The sequence below is a fragment of the Gorilla gorilla genome, chromosome 10, assembly GCF_029281585.2.
Source record: "Gorilla gorilla gorilla isolate KB3781 chromosome 10, NHGRI_mGorGor1-v2.1_pri, whole genome shotgun sequence".
In the NCBI taxonomy this organism is placed as follows: Eukaryota; Metazoa; Chordata; class Mammalia; order Primates; family Hominidae; genus Gorilla; species Gorilla gorilla.
Window position 1 is genome coordinate 10,843,152 of NC_073234.2, and position 18,798 is coordinate 10,861,949.

Here is an 18,798-nt window from a genome sequence, read left to right on the forward strand (position 1 = left end):
TGTGTAAACATGGAAATGCCTACACCGCTATCTGTGTAAACATGGAAATATCTACACCGCCATCTGTGTAAACATGAAAATATCTACAACGCCATCGATATAAACATGGAAATATCTACACCGCCATCTGTATGAACATGGAAATATCTACACCGCCATCTCTATAAACGTGGAAATATCTACACCGCTATCTCTATGAACTTGGAAATATCTACCCTGCTATCTGTATAAAATTGGAATTATCTACACCACTATCTCTATCAAGATGGAAATATCTACACCACTATCTGTATAAACATGGAAATATCAACACCACTATCTGTATAAACATGGAAATACCATCACCGCTATCTGTAAAAACATGGAAATATATACAACGCTGTCTCTATAAACTTGGAAATAACTACACCACTATCTCTATAAACATGGAAATATCTAGACCGCCATCTCTATAAACATGGAAATATCTACACCACCATCTGTATAAACATGGAAACATCTATACCGCTATCTGCATAAACATGGAAATATCTACACCGCCATCTCTATGAACATGGAAATATCTACACCGCCATCTGTATGAACATGGAAATATCTACACCGCCATCTGTATGTACATGTAAATATCTACACCGCCATCTGTATGAACATGGAAATATCTACACCGCTATCAGTACGTACATGGAAACATCTACACCGCTATCTGTATGAACATGGAAATATCTACACCGCTATCTGTATGAACATGCAAATATCTACACAGCTATCTGTATATCAATGTAAATATCTACACTGCTATCTCTATAAACATGGAAATAACTACACTGCTATCTGTATGAACATGGAAATATCTACACCGCCACCTGTATAAACATGGAAATATCTAAACTGCCATCCGCATGAACATGGAAATATCTACACCGCCATCTGTATGAACATGGTAATATCTAAACCGCCATCTGTATGAACATGGAAATATCTACAACGCTAACTGCATGAACATGGAAATATCTACACCGCTATCTGTGTGAACATGCACATATCTACACCGCTATATTTATGAACACGGAAATATCTACACCACTATCTGTATGAACATGGAAATATCTACACCGCTATCTGTACGAACATGGAAATATCTACACCACTATCTGAATGAACATGCAAATGTCAACACAGCTATCTGTATGAACATGGAAATAACTCCACTGCCATCTGTATAAACATGGAAATATCTACACCGCCATCTCAATGAACATGGAAATATCTACACCGCCATTTCTATGAACATGGAAATATCTACACCGCCATCTCTATGAACATGGAAATATCTACACCGCCATCTGTATGAACATGGAAATACCTTCACTGCCATCGGTATGAACATAGATATATCTACAACGGCATCTGGATTAACATGGAAATATCTACACCGCCATCTCTATGAACATGGAAATATCTACACCACCATCTGTACGAACATGGAAATATCTACACCGCCATCTGTATGAACATGTATATATCTACACCGCCATCTGTATGAACATGGAAATATCTACACCGCTAACTGTATGAACATGGAAATATCAACACCGCTATCTGTAAGAACATGGAAATATCTATACCGCTATCTGTATGAACATGGAAATATCTACACCGCTATCTGTATGAACATGGAAATATCTACACCGCTATCTGTATGAACATGGAAATATCTACACCGCCCTCTGTATGAACATGGAAATATCTACACCGCTATCTGTATGAACATGCACATATCTACACCGCTATCTGTATGAACATGGAAATATCTACACCGCTATCTGTATGAAAATGGAAATATCTACACCGCTATCTGTATGAACATGGAAATATCTACACCGCTATCTGTATGAACATGCAAATGTCTACACAGCTATCTGTATGAACATGGAAATAACTCCACTGCTATCTGTATAAACATGGAAATATCTACACCGCCATCTCTATGAACATGGAAATATCTACACCGCCATCTGTATGAACATGGAAATATCTTCACCACCATCTGTATGAACATGGATATATCTACACCGGCATCTGGATGAACATGGAAATATCTACACCGCTATCTGCATGAACATGGAAATATCTACACAGCTATCTGCATATACGTGGAAATATCTACACAGATTTCTCTATAAATATGGAAATAACTACAGCGCTATCTCAATAAACTTCAAAATATCTACACCGCCACCTGTATGAACATGGAAATATCTACACCGCCACCTGTACGAACATGGAAATATCTACACCGCCATCTGTACGAACATGGACATATCTACACCGCCATCTGTATTAAGATGGAAATATCTACACCGCTATCTGTATGAACATGGAAATATCTACACCTCTCTCTATATGAACATGGAAATATCTACACCACTATCTTTATGAACATGGAAATATCTACACCGTTATCTGTATGAACATGGAAATATCTACACCGCTATCTGAATGAAAATGCAAATATCTACCCCGCTATCTGTATGAACATGGAAATATCTACACCACTATCTGTATGAACATGCAAATATCTACACAGCTATCTGTATATCAATGGAAATATCTACAATGCTATCTCTATAAACATGGAATTATCTACACTGCTATCTGTATAAACATGGAAATATCTACACCGCCACCTGTATGAACATGGAAATATCTACACTGCCATTCGTGCTAACATGGAAATATCTACACCGCCATCTGTATGAACATGTAAATATCTACACCGCCATTTGTATGAGCATGGATATATGTACACCGCCATCTCTATGAACATGGAAATATCTACACCGCCGTCTTCATGAACATGGAAATGTCTTCACCGCCATCTGTATGAACATGGACATATCTACACCGGCATCTGGATGAACATGGAAATATCTACACCGCTCTCTGCATGAACATGGAAATATCTACACGGCTATCTGCATATACTTGGAAATATCTACACAGATTTCTCTACAAATATGGAAATAATTACAGCGCTATCCCTATAAACTTCGAAATATCTACACCACCATCTTTATGAACATGGAGATATCTACACCGCCATCTCTACGAACATGGACGTAACTACACCAACATCTGTATTAAGATGGAAATATCTACACCGCTATCTGTATAAACATGGAAATATCTGCCCAATTATCTGTATAAACATGGAAATATCCACACCGCTATCTGTGTAAACATGGAAATGCCTACACCGCTATCTGTGTAAACATGGAAATATCTACACCGCCATCTGTGTAAACATGAAAATATCTACACCGCCATCGATATAAACATGGAAATATCTACACCGCCATCTGTATGAACATGGAAATATCTACACCGCCATCTCTATAAACGTGGAAATATCTACACCGCTATCTCTATGAACTTGGAAATATCTACCCTGCTATCTGTATAAAATTGGAATTATCTACACCACTATCTCTATCAAAATGGAAATATCTACACCACTATCTGTATAAACATGGAAATATCAACACCGCTATCTGTATAAACATGGAAATACCGTCACCGCTATCTGTAAAAACACGGAAATATCTACAACGCTGTCTCTATAAACTTGGAAATAACTACACCACTATCTCTATAAACATGGAAATATCTAGACCGCCATCTCTATAAACATGGAAATATCTACACCACCATCTGTATAAACATGGAAATATCTATACCGCTATCTGCAAAAACATGGAAATATCTACACCGCCATCTCTATGAACATGGAAATATCTACACCGCCATCTGTACGAACATGGAAATATCTACACCGCCATCTGTATGTACATGTAAATATCTACACCGCCATCTGTATGAACATGGAAATATCTACACCGCTAACTGTATGAACGTGGAAATATCAACACCGCTATCTGCAAGAAGATGGAAATATCTACACCGTTATGTGTATGAACATGGAAATATCTACACCGCTATCAGTACGTACATGGAAACATCTACACCGCTATCTGTATGAACATGGAAATATCTACACCGCTATCTGTATGAACATGCAAATATCTACACAGCTATCTGTATATCAATGTAAATATCTACACTGCTATCTCTATAAACATGGAAATAACTACACTGCTATCTGTATAAACATGGAAATATCTACACCGCCACCTGTATAAACATGGAAATATCTAAACTGCCATCCGCATGAACATGGAAATATCTACACCGCCATCTGTATGAACATGGTAATATCTAAACCGCCATCTGTATGAACATGGAAATATCTACAACGCTAACTGCATGAACATGGAAATATCTACACTGCTATCTGTGTGAACATGGAAATATCTACACCGCTATATGTATGAACATGGAAATATCTACACCACTATCTGTATGAACATGGAAATATCTACACCGCTATCTGTACGAACATGGAAATATCTAAACCACTATCTGAATGAACATGCAAATGTCTACACAGCTATCTGTATGAACATGGAAATAACTCCACTGCCATCTGTATAAACATGGAAATATCTACACCGCCATCTCAATGAACATGGAAATATCTACACCGCCATTTCTATGAACATGGAAATATCTACACCGCCATCTCTATGAACATGGAAATATCTACACCGCCATCTGTATGAACATGGAAATACCTTCACTGCCATCGGTATGAACATGGATATATCTACAACGGCATCTGGATTAACATGGAAATATCTACACCGCCATCTCTATGAACATGGAAATAACTACACCGCCATCTGTACGAACATGGAAATATCTACACCGCCATCTGTATGAACATGTATATATCTACAACGCCATCTGTATGAACATGGAAATATCTACACCGCTAACTGTATGAACATGGAAATATGAACACCGCTATCTGTAAGAACATGGAAATATCTATACCGCTATCTGTATGAACATGGAAATATCTACACCGCTATCTGTATGAACATGGAAATATCTACACCGCTATCTGTATGAACATGGAAATATCTACACCGCCCTATGTATGAACATGGAAATATCTACACCGCTATCTGTATGAACATGCACATATCTACACCGCTATCTGTATGAACATGGAAATATCTACACCGCTATCTGTATGAACATGGAAATACCTACACCGCTATCTGTACGAACATTGAAATATCTACACCGCTCTCTGTATGAACATGCAAATGTCTACACAGCTATCTGTATGAACATGGAAATAACTCCACTGCTATCTGTATAAACATGGAAATATCTACACCGCCATCTCTATGAACATGGAAATATCTACACCGCCATCTGTATGAACATGGAAATATCTTCACCACCATCTGTATGAACATGGATATATCTACACCGGCATTTGGATGAACATGGAAATATCTACACCGCTATCTGCATGAACATGGAAATATCTACACAGCTATCTGCATATACATGGAAATATCTACACAGATTTCTCTATAAATATGGAAATAACTACAGCGCTATCTCAATAAACTTCAAAATATCTACACCGCCACCTGTATGAACATGGAAATATCTACACCGCCATCTGTACGAACATGGACATATCTACACCGCCATCTGTATTAAGATGGAAATATCTACACCGCTATCTGTATGAACATGGAAATATCTACACCTCTCTCTATATGAACATGGAAATATCTACACCACTATCTGTATGAACATGGAAATATCTACACCGTTATCTGTATGAACATGGAAATATCTACACCGCTATCTGAATGAAAATGCAAATATCTACCCCGCTATCTGTATGAACATGGAAATATCTACACCGCTATCTGTATGAACATGCAAATATCTACACAGCTATCTGTATATCAATGGAAATATCTACAATGCTATCTCTATAAACATGGAATTATCTACACTGCTATCTGTATAAACATGGAAATATCTACACCGCCACCTGTATGAACATGGAAATATCTACACTGCCATTCGTACTAACATGGAAATATCTGCACCGCCATCTGTATGAACATGTAAATATCTACACCGCCATTTGTATGAGCATGGAAATATGTACACCACCATCTCTATGAACATGGAAATATCTACACCGCCGTCTTCATGAACATGGAAATGTCTTCACCGCCATCTGTATGAACATGGACATATCTACACCGGCATCTGGATGAACATGGAAATATCTGCACTGCTATCTGTATGAACATGGAAATATCTACACCGCCATCTCTATAAACATGGAAATATCTAGACCGCCATCTCTATAAACATGGAAACATCTACACCACCATCTGTATAAACATGGAAATATCTATACCGCTATCTGCATAAACATGGAAATATCTACACCGCCATCTCTATGAACATGGAAATATCTACACCGCCATCTGTACGAACATGGAAATATCTACACCTCCATCTGTATGTACATGTAAATATCTACAACGCCATCTGTATGAACATGGAAATATCTACACCGCTAACTGTATGAACATGGAAATATCAACACCGCTATCTGTATGAACATGCAAATATCTACACAGCTATCTGTATATCAATGTAAATATCTACACTGCTATCTCTATTAACATGGAAATAACAACACTGCTATCTGTATAAACATGGAAATATCTACACCGCCACCTGTATGAACATGGAAATATCTACACTGCCATCCGTATGAACATGGAAATATCTACACCGCCATCTGTATGAACATGGAAATACCTTAACCGACATCTGTTTGAACATGGAAATATCTACATCGCTAACTGCATGAACATGGAAATATCTACACCTCTATCTGTGTGAATATGCACTTATCTACACCGCTATCTGTATGAACATGGAAATATCTACACTGCTATCTGTACGAACATGGAAATATCTACACCGCTATCTGTATGAACATGCAAATGTCTGCACAGCTATCTGTATGAACATGGAAATAACTCCACTGCTATCTGTATAAACATGGAAATATCTACACCACCATCTCTATGAACATGGAAATATCTACACCGCCATTTCTATGAACATGGAAATATCTACACCGCCATCTCTATGAACATGGAAATATCTACACCGCCATCTGTATGAACATGGAAATACCTTCACCGCCATCGGCATGAACATGGATATATCTACAACGGCATCTGGATGAACATGGAAATATCTACACCGCCATCTCAATGAACATGGAAATATTTACACTGCCATCTGTACGAACATGGAAATATCTACACAGCCATTTGTATGAACATGGAAATATCTACACCGCCATCTGTATGAACATGGAAATATCTACACCGCTAACTGTATGAACATGGAAATATCAACACCGCTATCTGTAAGAACATGGAAATATCTATACCGCTATCTGTATGAACGTGGAAATATCTACACCGCTATCTGTATGAACATGGAAATAACTACACAGCTATCTGTATATCAATGGAAATATCTACAATACTATCTCTATAAACATGGAAATAACTACACTGCTATCTGTATAAACATGGAAATATCTACACCGCCATCTCTATGAACATGGAAATATCTACACCGCCATTTGTATGAACATGGAAATATCTACACCGCCATCTCTATGAACATGGAAATATCTACACCGCCATTTGTATGAACATGAAAATATCTACATTGCCCTCTGTATGAACATGGAAATATATACACCGCTATCTGTATGAACATGCAAATATCTACACAGCTATCTATATATCAATGGAAATATCTACACTACTATCTCTATAAACATGGAAATAACTACACTGCTATCTGTATAAACATGGAAATATCTACACCGCCATCTCTATGAACATGGAAATATCTACACCACCATTTGTATGAACATGGAAATATCTACACCGCCATCTCTATGAACATGGAAATATCTACACCGCCATTTGTATGAACATGGAAATATCTACACCGCCATCTGTATGAACATGGAAATATCTTCACCGCCATCTGTATGAGCATGGATATATCTTCACCGGCATCTGGATGAACATGGAAATATGTACACTGCTATCTGCATGAACATGGAAATATCTACACAGCTATCTGCATATACAGGGAAATATCTACACAGATTTCTCTATAAATATGGAAATAACTACAGTGCTATCTCTATAAACTTCGAAATATCTACACCGCCATGTATATGAAGATGGAAGTATCTACACCGCCATCTGTACAAACAGGGATATATCTACACCGCCATCTGTATTAAGATGGAAATATCTACACCGCTATCTGTATGAACATGGAAATATCTACACCTCTCTCTGTATGAACATGGAAATATCTACACCACTATCTGTATGAACATGGAAATATCTACACCGTTATCTGTATGAACATGGAAATATCTACACCGCTATCTTAATGAAAATGGAAATGTCTACACCGCTATCTGTATGAACATGGAAATATCTACACCGCTATCTGTATGAACATGCAAATATCTACACAGCTATCTGTATATCAATGGAAATATCTACAATGATATATCTATAAACATGGAAATATCTACACTGCTATCTGTATAAACATGGAAATATCTACGCCGCCACCTGTATGAACATGGAAATATCTACATTCCCATCCGTAATAACATGGAAATATCTACACCGCCATCTGTATGAACATGTAAATATCTACACCGCCATCTGTAGGAACATGGAAATATCTACACCGCTTACTGTATGAACATGGATATACCTACACCGCTATCTGTATGAACATGGAAATATCTACACCGCTATCTGTACGAACATGGAAATATCTACACCGCTCTCTGTATGAACATGGAAATATCTACACCACTATCTGTATGAACATGGAAATATCTACACCGCTATCTGTATGAACATGGAAATATCTACACCGCTATCAGTATGAACATACAAATATCTACACAGCTATCTGTATATCAATGGAAATATCTACACAGCTATCTCTATAAACATGGAAATAACTACACTGCTATCTGTATAAACATGGAAATATCTACACCACAATCTCTATGAACATGGAAATATCTACGCCGACATTTGTTGGAGCATGAAAATATCTACACCGCCATCTCTATCAACATGGAAATATCTACACCGCCGTCTTTATGAACATGGAAATATCTACACCTCTAACTGTTTGAACATGCAAATGTCTACACAGCTATCTGTATGAACATGGAAATCACTCCACTGCTATGTGTATAAACATGGAAATATCTCCACCGCCATCTCTATGAAGATGGAAATATCTACACCGCCATTTCTAAGAACATGCAAATATCTACACCACCATCTCTATGAACATGGAAATATCTACACCGCCATCTGTATGAACATGGAAATACCTTCACCGCCATCGGTATGAACATGGATATATCTACAACGGCATCTGGATGAACATGGAAATATCTACACCGCCATCTCTATGAACATGGAAATATCTACACCGCCATCTGTATGAACATGCAAATATCTACACCACCATCTGTATGAACATGTAAATATCTACACCGCCATCTGTATGAACATGGAAATATCTACACCGCTAACTGTATTAACATGGAAATATCAACACCGCTATCTGTAAGAACATGGAAATATCTATACCGCTATCTGTATGAACATGGAAATATCTACACCGCTATCTGTATGAACATGGAAATATCTACACCGCTATCTGTATGAACATGGAAATATCTACACTGCCCTCTGTATGAACATGAAAATATCTACACCGCCATCTGTGTAAACATGAAAATATCTACACCGCCATCTCTATTATCATGGAAATATCTACACCGCCATCTGTATGAACATGGAAATATCTACACCGCCATCTCTATAAACGTGGAAATATCTACACCGCTATCTGTATGAACTGGGAAATATCTACACTGCTATCTGTATAAAATTGGAATTATCTACACCACTATCTCTATCAACATGGAAATATCTACACCGCTATCTGTATAAACATGGAAATATCAACACCGCTATCTGTATAAACACGGAAATACCTTCACCGCTATCGGTAAAAACATGGAAATATCTACAATGCTGTCTCTATAAACTTGGAAATAACTACACCACTATCTCTATGAACTTGGAAATATCTAGACGGCCATCTCTATAAACATGGAAATATCTACACCACCATGTGTATAAACATGGAAATATCTATACCGCTATCTGCATAAACATGGAAATATCTACACCGCCATCTCTATGAACATGGAAATATCTACACCGCCATCTGTACGAACAGGGAAATATCTACACCGCCATCTGTATGAACATGTAAATATCTACACCGCCATCTGTATGAACATGGAAATATCTACACCGCTAACTGTATGAACATGGAAATATCAACACCGCTATCTGTAAGAACATGGAAATATCTACACCGTTATCTGTATGAACATGGAAATATCTACACCGCTATCAGTACATACATGGAAATATCTACACCGCTATCTGTATGAACATGGAAATATCTACACCGCTATCTGTATGAACATGCAAATATCTACACACCTATCTGTATATCAATGTAAATATCTACACTGCTATCTCTATTAACATGGAAATAACTACACTGCTATCTGTATAAACATGGAAATATCTACACCGCCACCTGTATGAACATGGAAATATCTACACTGCTATCCGTATGAACATGGAAATATCTACACCGCCATCTGTATGAACATGGAAATATCTAAACAGCCATCTGTTTGAACATGGAAATATCTACAACGCTAACTGCATGAACATGGAAATATCTACACCGCTATCTGTGTGAACATGCACATATCTACAACACTATCTGTATGAACATGGAAATATCTACACCACTATCAGTATGAACATGAAAATATCTACACCGCTATCTGTACGAACATGGAAATATCTACACTGCCATCTGCTTGAACATGCAAATGTCTACACAGCTATCTGTATGAACATGGAAATCACTCCACTGCTATCTGTATAAACATGGAAATATCTCCACCGCCATCTCTATGAAGATGGAAATATCTACACCGCCATCTGTTCGAACATAGAAATATCTACAACGCCATCTGTATGAACATGTAAATATCTACACCGCCATCTGTATGTACATGGAAATATCTACACTGCTAACTGTATGAACATGGAAATATCAACACCGCTATCTGTAAGAACATGGAAATATCTACACCGTTATCAGTATGAACATGGAAATATCTACACCGCTATCAGTACGTACATGGAAAATCTACACCGCTATCTGTATGAACATGGAAATATATACACCGCTATCTTTATAAACATGGAAATATTAGCACCACCATCTGTATAAACATGGAAATATCTATACCGCTATCTGCATAAACATGGAAATATCTACACCGCCATCTCTATGAACATGAAAATATCTACACCGCCATTTGTATGAACAAGGAAATATCTACACCGCCATCTCTATGAACATGGAAATATCTACACCGCCATTTGTATGAACATGGAAATATCTACACCGCCATCTCTATGAACATGGAAATATCTACACCGCCATCTGTATGAACATGGAAATACCTTCACCGCCATCTGTATGAACATGGATATATCTACAACGGCATCTGGATGAACATGGAAATATCTACACTGCCATCTCTATGAACATGGAAATATCTACACCGCCATCTGTTCGAACATGGAAATATGTACACCGCCATCTATATGAACATGTAAATATCTACACTGCCATCTGTATGAACATGGAAATATCTACACCGCTAACGGTATGAACATGGAAATATCAACACGGCTATCTGTAAGTACATGGAAATATCTATACCGCTACCTGTATGAACACGGAAATATCTACACCGCTATCTGTATGAACATGGAAATATCTACACCGCCATCTGTATGAACATGGAAATATCTACACCGCCCTCTGTATGAACATGGAAATATCTACACCGCTATCTGTATGAACATGCAAATATCTACACAGCTATCTGAATATCAATGGAAATATCTACACTACTATCTCTATAAACATGGAAATAACTACACTGCTATCTGTATAAACATGGAAATATCTACACCGCCATCTCTATGAACATGGAAATATCTACACCGCCATTTGTATGAACATGGAAATATCTACACCGCCATCTCTATGAACATGGAAATAACTTCACCGCCATTTGTATAAACATGGAAATATCTACACCGCCATCTGTATGAACATGGAAATATCTTCACCGCCATCTGTATGAGCATGGATATATCTACACCGGCATCTGGATGAACATGGAAATATCTACACGTATATCTGCATGAACATGGAAATAACTACACAACTATCTGCATATACATGGAAATATCTACACAGATTTCTCTATAAATATGGAAATAACTACAGCGCTATCTCTATAAACTTTGAAATATCTACACCGCCATCTGTATGAACATGGAAATATCTACACCGCCATCTGTACGAACATGGACATATCTACACCGCCATCTATATTAAGATGGAAATATCTACACCGCTATCTGTATAAACATGGAAATATCTGCCCAACTATCTGTATAAACATGGAAATATCCGAACCGCTATCTGAATAAACATGGAAATATCCGCACCGCTATCTGAATAAACATGGAAATATCCACAACGCTATCTGTATAAACATGGAAATATCTACACTGCTATCTGCAAAAACATGGAAATATCCACATCGCTATCTGTGTAAACATGGAAATGTCTACAGCGCTATCTATGTAAACATGGAAATATCTACACCGCCATCTGTGTAAACATGAAAGTATCTACACCGCCATCCCTATAAACATGGAAATATCTACACCGTCCTCTGTATGAACATGGAAATATCTACACCGCCATCTCTATAAACGTGGAAATAACTACACCGCTATCTGTATGAACTTGGAAATATCTTCACTGCTCTCTATATAAAATTGAAATTATCTAAACCACTATCTCTATAAACATGGAAATATCTACACTGCTATCTGTATAAACATGGAAATATCTACACCGCTAACTGTATAAACATGGAAATATCTTCACCGCTATCAGTATAAACATGGAAATATCCACAACGCTGTCTCTATAAACTTGGAAATAACTACACCACTATCTCCGTAAACATGGAAATATCTAGACCGCCATCTCTATAAACATGGAAATGCCTACACCACCATCTGTATAAACATGGATATATCTATACCGCTATCTGCTGAAACATGGAAATATCTACACCGCCGTCTCTATGAACAAGGAAATATCTACACCGCCATCTGTACGAACATGGAAATATCTATAACGCCATCTGTATGAACATGGAAATATCTACACCGCCATCTGTATGAACATGGAAATATCTACACCGCTATCTGTATGAACATGGAAATATCTACACCCCTATCTGTATGAGCATGGAAATATCTACACTGTTATCTGTATGAACATGGAAATATCTACACCGCTATCTGTAGGAACATGGAAATATTTACACCGCTATCTGTACGAGCATGGAAATATCTACACCACTATCTGTATGAACATGCAAATATCTACACAGCTATCTGTATATCAATGGAAATATCTACAAATCTGTCTCCATAATCATGGAAATAACTACACTGCTATCTGTATAAACATGGAAATATCTACACCGCCACCTGTATGAACATGGAAATATCTACACTGCCATCCGTACGAACATGGAAATATCTACACCGCCATCTGTATGAACATGTAAATATCTACACCGCCATCTGTATGAACATGGAAATATCTACACCGCTAACTGTATGAACATGGAAATGTCTACACCGCTATTGGTATGAACATGGAAATATCTACACCGCTATCTGTATGAACATGGAAATATCTACACCGCCATCTGTATGAACATGCAAATATCTACACCGCCATCTGTATGAACATGGAAATATCTACACCGCTAACTGTATGAACATGGAAATATCTACACCGCTATCTGTATGAACATGGAAATATCTACACCGCTATCTGTATGAACATGGAAATATCTACACCGCTATCTGTATGAACATGGAAATATCAACACCGCTATCTGTATGAACATGGAAATATCTACACCGCTATCTGTATGAACATGCAAATATCTACACAACTATCTGTATATCAATGGAAATATCCACACTGGTATCTCTATAAACATGGAAATAACTACACTGCAATCTGTATAAACATGGAAATATCTACACCGCCATCTCCATGAACATGGAAATATCTACACCACCATTTGTATGAACCAGGAAATATCTACACCGCCATTTCTATGAACATGGAAATATCTACGCCGCCATTTGTATGAACATGGAAATATCTACACCACCATCAGTATGAACATGGAAATATCTTCACCGCCATCTGTATGAACATGGATATATGTACACCGGCATCTGGATGAACTTGGAAATATCTACACCGATATCTGCATGAACATGGAAATAACTACACAACTATCTGCATATACATGGAAATATCTACACAGATTTCTCTATAAATATGGAAATAACTACAGCGCTATCTCTATAAACTTTGAAATATCTACACCGCCATCTGTATGAACATGGAAATATCTACACCGCCATCTGTACGAACATGGACATATCTACACCGCCATCTATATTAAGATGGAAATATCTACACCGCTATCTGTATAAACATGGAAATATCTGCCCAACTATCTGTATAAACATGGAAATATCCGAACCGCTATCTGAATAAACATGGAAATATCCGCACCGCTATCTGTATAAACATGGAAATATCTACACTGCTATCTGCATAAACATGGAAATATCCACACCGCTATCTGTGTAAACATGGAAATATCTACACCGCTATCTGTATAAACATGGAAATATCTACAACGCTATCTGTATAAACATGGAAATATCTACACCGCTATCTGTATGAACATGTAAATATCTACACCGCCATCTGTATGAACATGGTAATATCTAAACCGCCATCTGTATGAACATGGAAATATCTACAACGCTAACTGCATGAACATGGAAATATCTACACTGCTATCTGTGTGAACATGGAAATATCTACACCGCTATATGTATGAACATGGAAATATCTACACCGCTATCTGTATGAACATGGAAATATCTACACCGCTATCTGTACGAACATGGAAATATCTAAACCGCTATCTGAATGAACATGCAAATGTCTACACAGCTATCTGTATGAACATGGAAATAACTCCACTGCCATCTGTATAAACATGGAAATATCTACACCGCCATCTCAATGAACATGGAAATATCTACACCGCCATTTCTATGAACATGGAAATATCTACACCGCCATCTCTATGAACATGGAAATATCTACACCGCCATCTGTATGAACATGGAAATACCTTCACTGCCATCGGTATGAACATGGATATATCTACAACGGCATCTGGATTAACATGGAAATATCTACACCGCCATCTCTATGAACATGGAAATAACTACACCGCCATCTGTACGAACATGGAAATATCTACACCGCCATCTGTATGAACATGTATATATCTACACCGCCATCTGTATGAACATGGAAATATCTACACCGCTAACTGTATGAACATGGAAATATGAACACCGCTATCTGTAAGAACATGGAAATATCTATACCGCTATCTGTATGAACATGGAAATATCTACACCGCTATCTGTATGAACATGGAAATATCTACACCGCTATCTGTATGAACATGGAAATATCTACACCGCCCTATGTATGAACATGGAAATATCTACACCGCTATCTGTATGAACATGCACATATCTACACCGCTATCTGTATGAACATGGAAATATCTACACCGCTATCTGTATGAACATGGAAATACGTACACCGCTATCTGTACGAACATTGAAATATCTACACCGCTATCTGTATGAACATGCAAATGTCTACACAGCTATCTGTATGAACATGGAAATAACTCCACTGCTATCTGTATAAACATGGAAATATCTACACCGCCATCTCTATGAACATGGAAATATCTACACCGCCATCTGTATGAACATGGAAATATCTTCACCACCATCTGTATGAACATGGATATATCTACACCGGCATTTGGATGAACATGGAAATATCTACACCGCTATCTGCATGAACATGGAAATATCTACACAGCTATCTGCATATACATGGAAATATCTACAAAGATTTCTCTATAAATATGGAAATAACTACAGCGCTATCTCAATAAACTTCAAAATATCTACACCGCCACCTGTATGAACATGGAAATATCTACACCGCCATCTGTACGAACATGGACATATCTACACCGCCATCTGTATTAAGATGGAAATATCTACACCGCTATCTGTATGAACATGGAAATATCTACACCTCTCTCTATATGAACATGGAAATATCTACACCACTATCTGTATGAACATGGAAATATCTACACCGTTATCTGTATGAACATGGAAATATCTACACCGCTATCTGAATGAAAATGCAAATATCTACCCCGCTATCTGTATGAACATGGAAATATCTACACCGCTATCTGTATGAACATGCAAATATCTACACAGCTATCTGTATATCAATGGAAATATCTACAATGCTATCTCTATAAACATGGAATTATCTACACTGCTATCTGTATAAACATGGAAATATCTACACCGCCACCAGTATGAACATGGAAATATCTACACTGCCATTCGTACTAACATGGAAATATCTGCACCGCCATCTGTATGAACATGTAAATATCTACACCGCCATTTGTATGAGCATGGAAATATGTACACCACCATCTCTATGAACATGGAAATATCTACACCGCCGTCTTCATGAACATGGAAATGTCTTCACCGCCATCTGTATGAACATGGACATATCTACACCGGCATCTGGATGAACATGGAAATATCTGCACTGCTATCTGTATGAACATGGAAATATCTACACCGCCATCTCTATAAACATGGAAATAACTAGACCGCCATCTCTATAAACATGGAAATATCTACACCACCATCTGTATAAACATGGAAATATCTATACCGCTATCTGCATAAACATGGAAATATCTACACCGCCATCTCTATGAACATGGAAATATCTACACCGCCATCTGTACGAACATGGAAATATCTACACCGCCATCTGTATGTACATGTAAATATCTACAACGCCATCTGTATGAACATGGAAATATCTACACCGCTAACTGTATGAACATGGAAATATCAACACCGCTATCTGTATGAACATGCAAATATCTACACAGCTATCTGTATATCAATGTAAATATCTACACTGCTATCTCTATTAACATGGAAATAACAACACTGCTATCTGTATAAACATGGAAATATCTACACCGCCACCTGTATGAACATGGAAATATCTACACTGCCATCCGTATGAACATGGAAATATCTACACCGCCATCTGTATGAACATGGAAATACCTTAACCGACATCTGTTTGAACATGGAAATATCTACAACGCTAACTGCATGAACATGGAAATATCTACACCGCTATCTGTGTGAATATGCACTTATCTACACCGCTATCTGTATGAACATGGAAATATCTACACTGCTATCTGTACGAACATGGAAATATCTACACCGCTATCTGTATGAACATGCAAATGTCTGCACAGCTATCTGTATGAACATGGAAATAACTCCACTGCTATCTGTATAAACATGGAAATATCTACACCACCATCTCTATGAACATGGAAATATCTACACCGCCATTTCTATGAACATGGAAATATCTACACCGCCGTCTCTATGAACATGGAAATATCTACACCGCCATCTGTATGAACATGGAAATACCTTCACCGCCATCGGCATGAACATGGATATATCTACAACGGCATCTGGATGAACATGGAAATATCTACACCGCCATCTCAATGAACATGGAAATATTTACACTGCCATCTGTACGAACATGGAAATATCTACACCGCCATCTGTATGAACATGGAAATATCTACACCGCCATCTGTATGAACATGGAAATATCTACACCGCTAACTGTATGAACATGGAAATATCAACACCGCTATCTGTAAGAACATGGAAATATCTATACCGCTATCTGTATGAACGTGGAAATATCTACACCGCTATCTGTATGAACATGGAAATAACTACACAGCTATCTGTATATCAATGGAAATATCTACAATACTATCTCTATAAACATGGAAATAACTACACTGCTATCTGTATAAACATGGAAATATCTACACCGCCATCTCTATGAACATGGAAATATCTACACCGCCATTTGTATGAACATGGAAATATCTACACCGCCATCTCTATGAACATGGAAATATCTACACCGCCATTTGTATGAACATGAAAATATCTACATTGCCCTCTGTATGAACATGGAAATATATACACCGCTATCTGTATGAACATGCAAATATCTACACAGCTATCTATATATCAATGGAAATATCTACACTACTATCTCTATAAACATGGAAATAACTACACTGCTATCTGTATAAACATGGAAATATCTACACCGCCATCTCTATGAACATGGAAATATCTACACAACCATTTGTATGAACATGGAAATATCTACACCGCCATCTCTATGAACATGGAA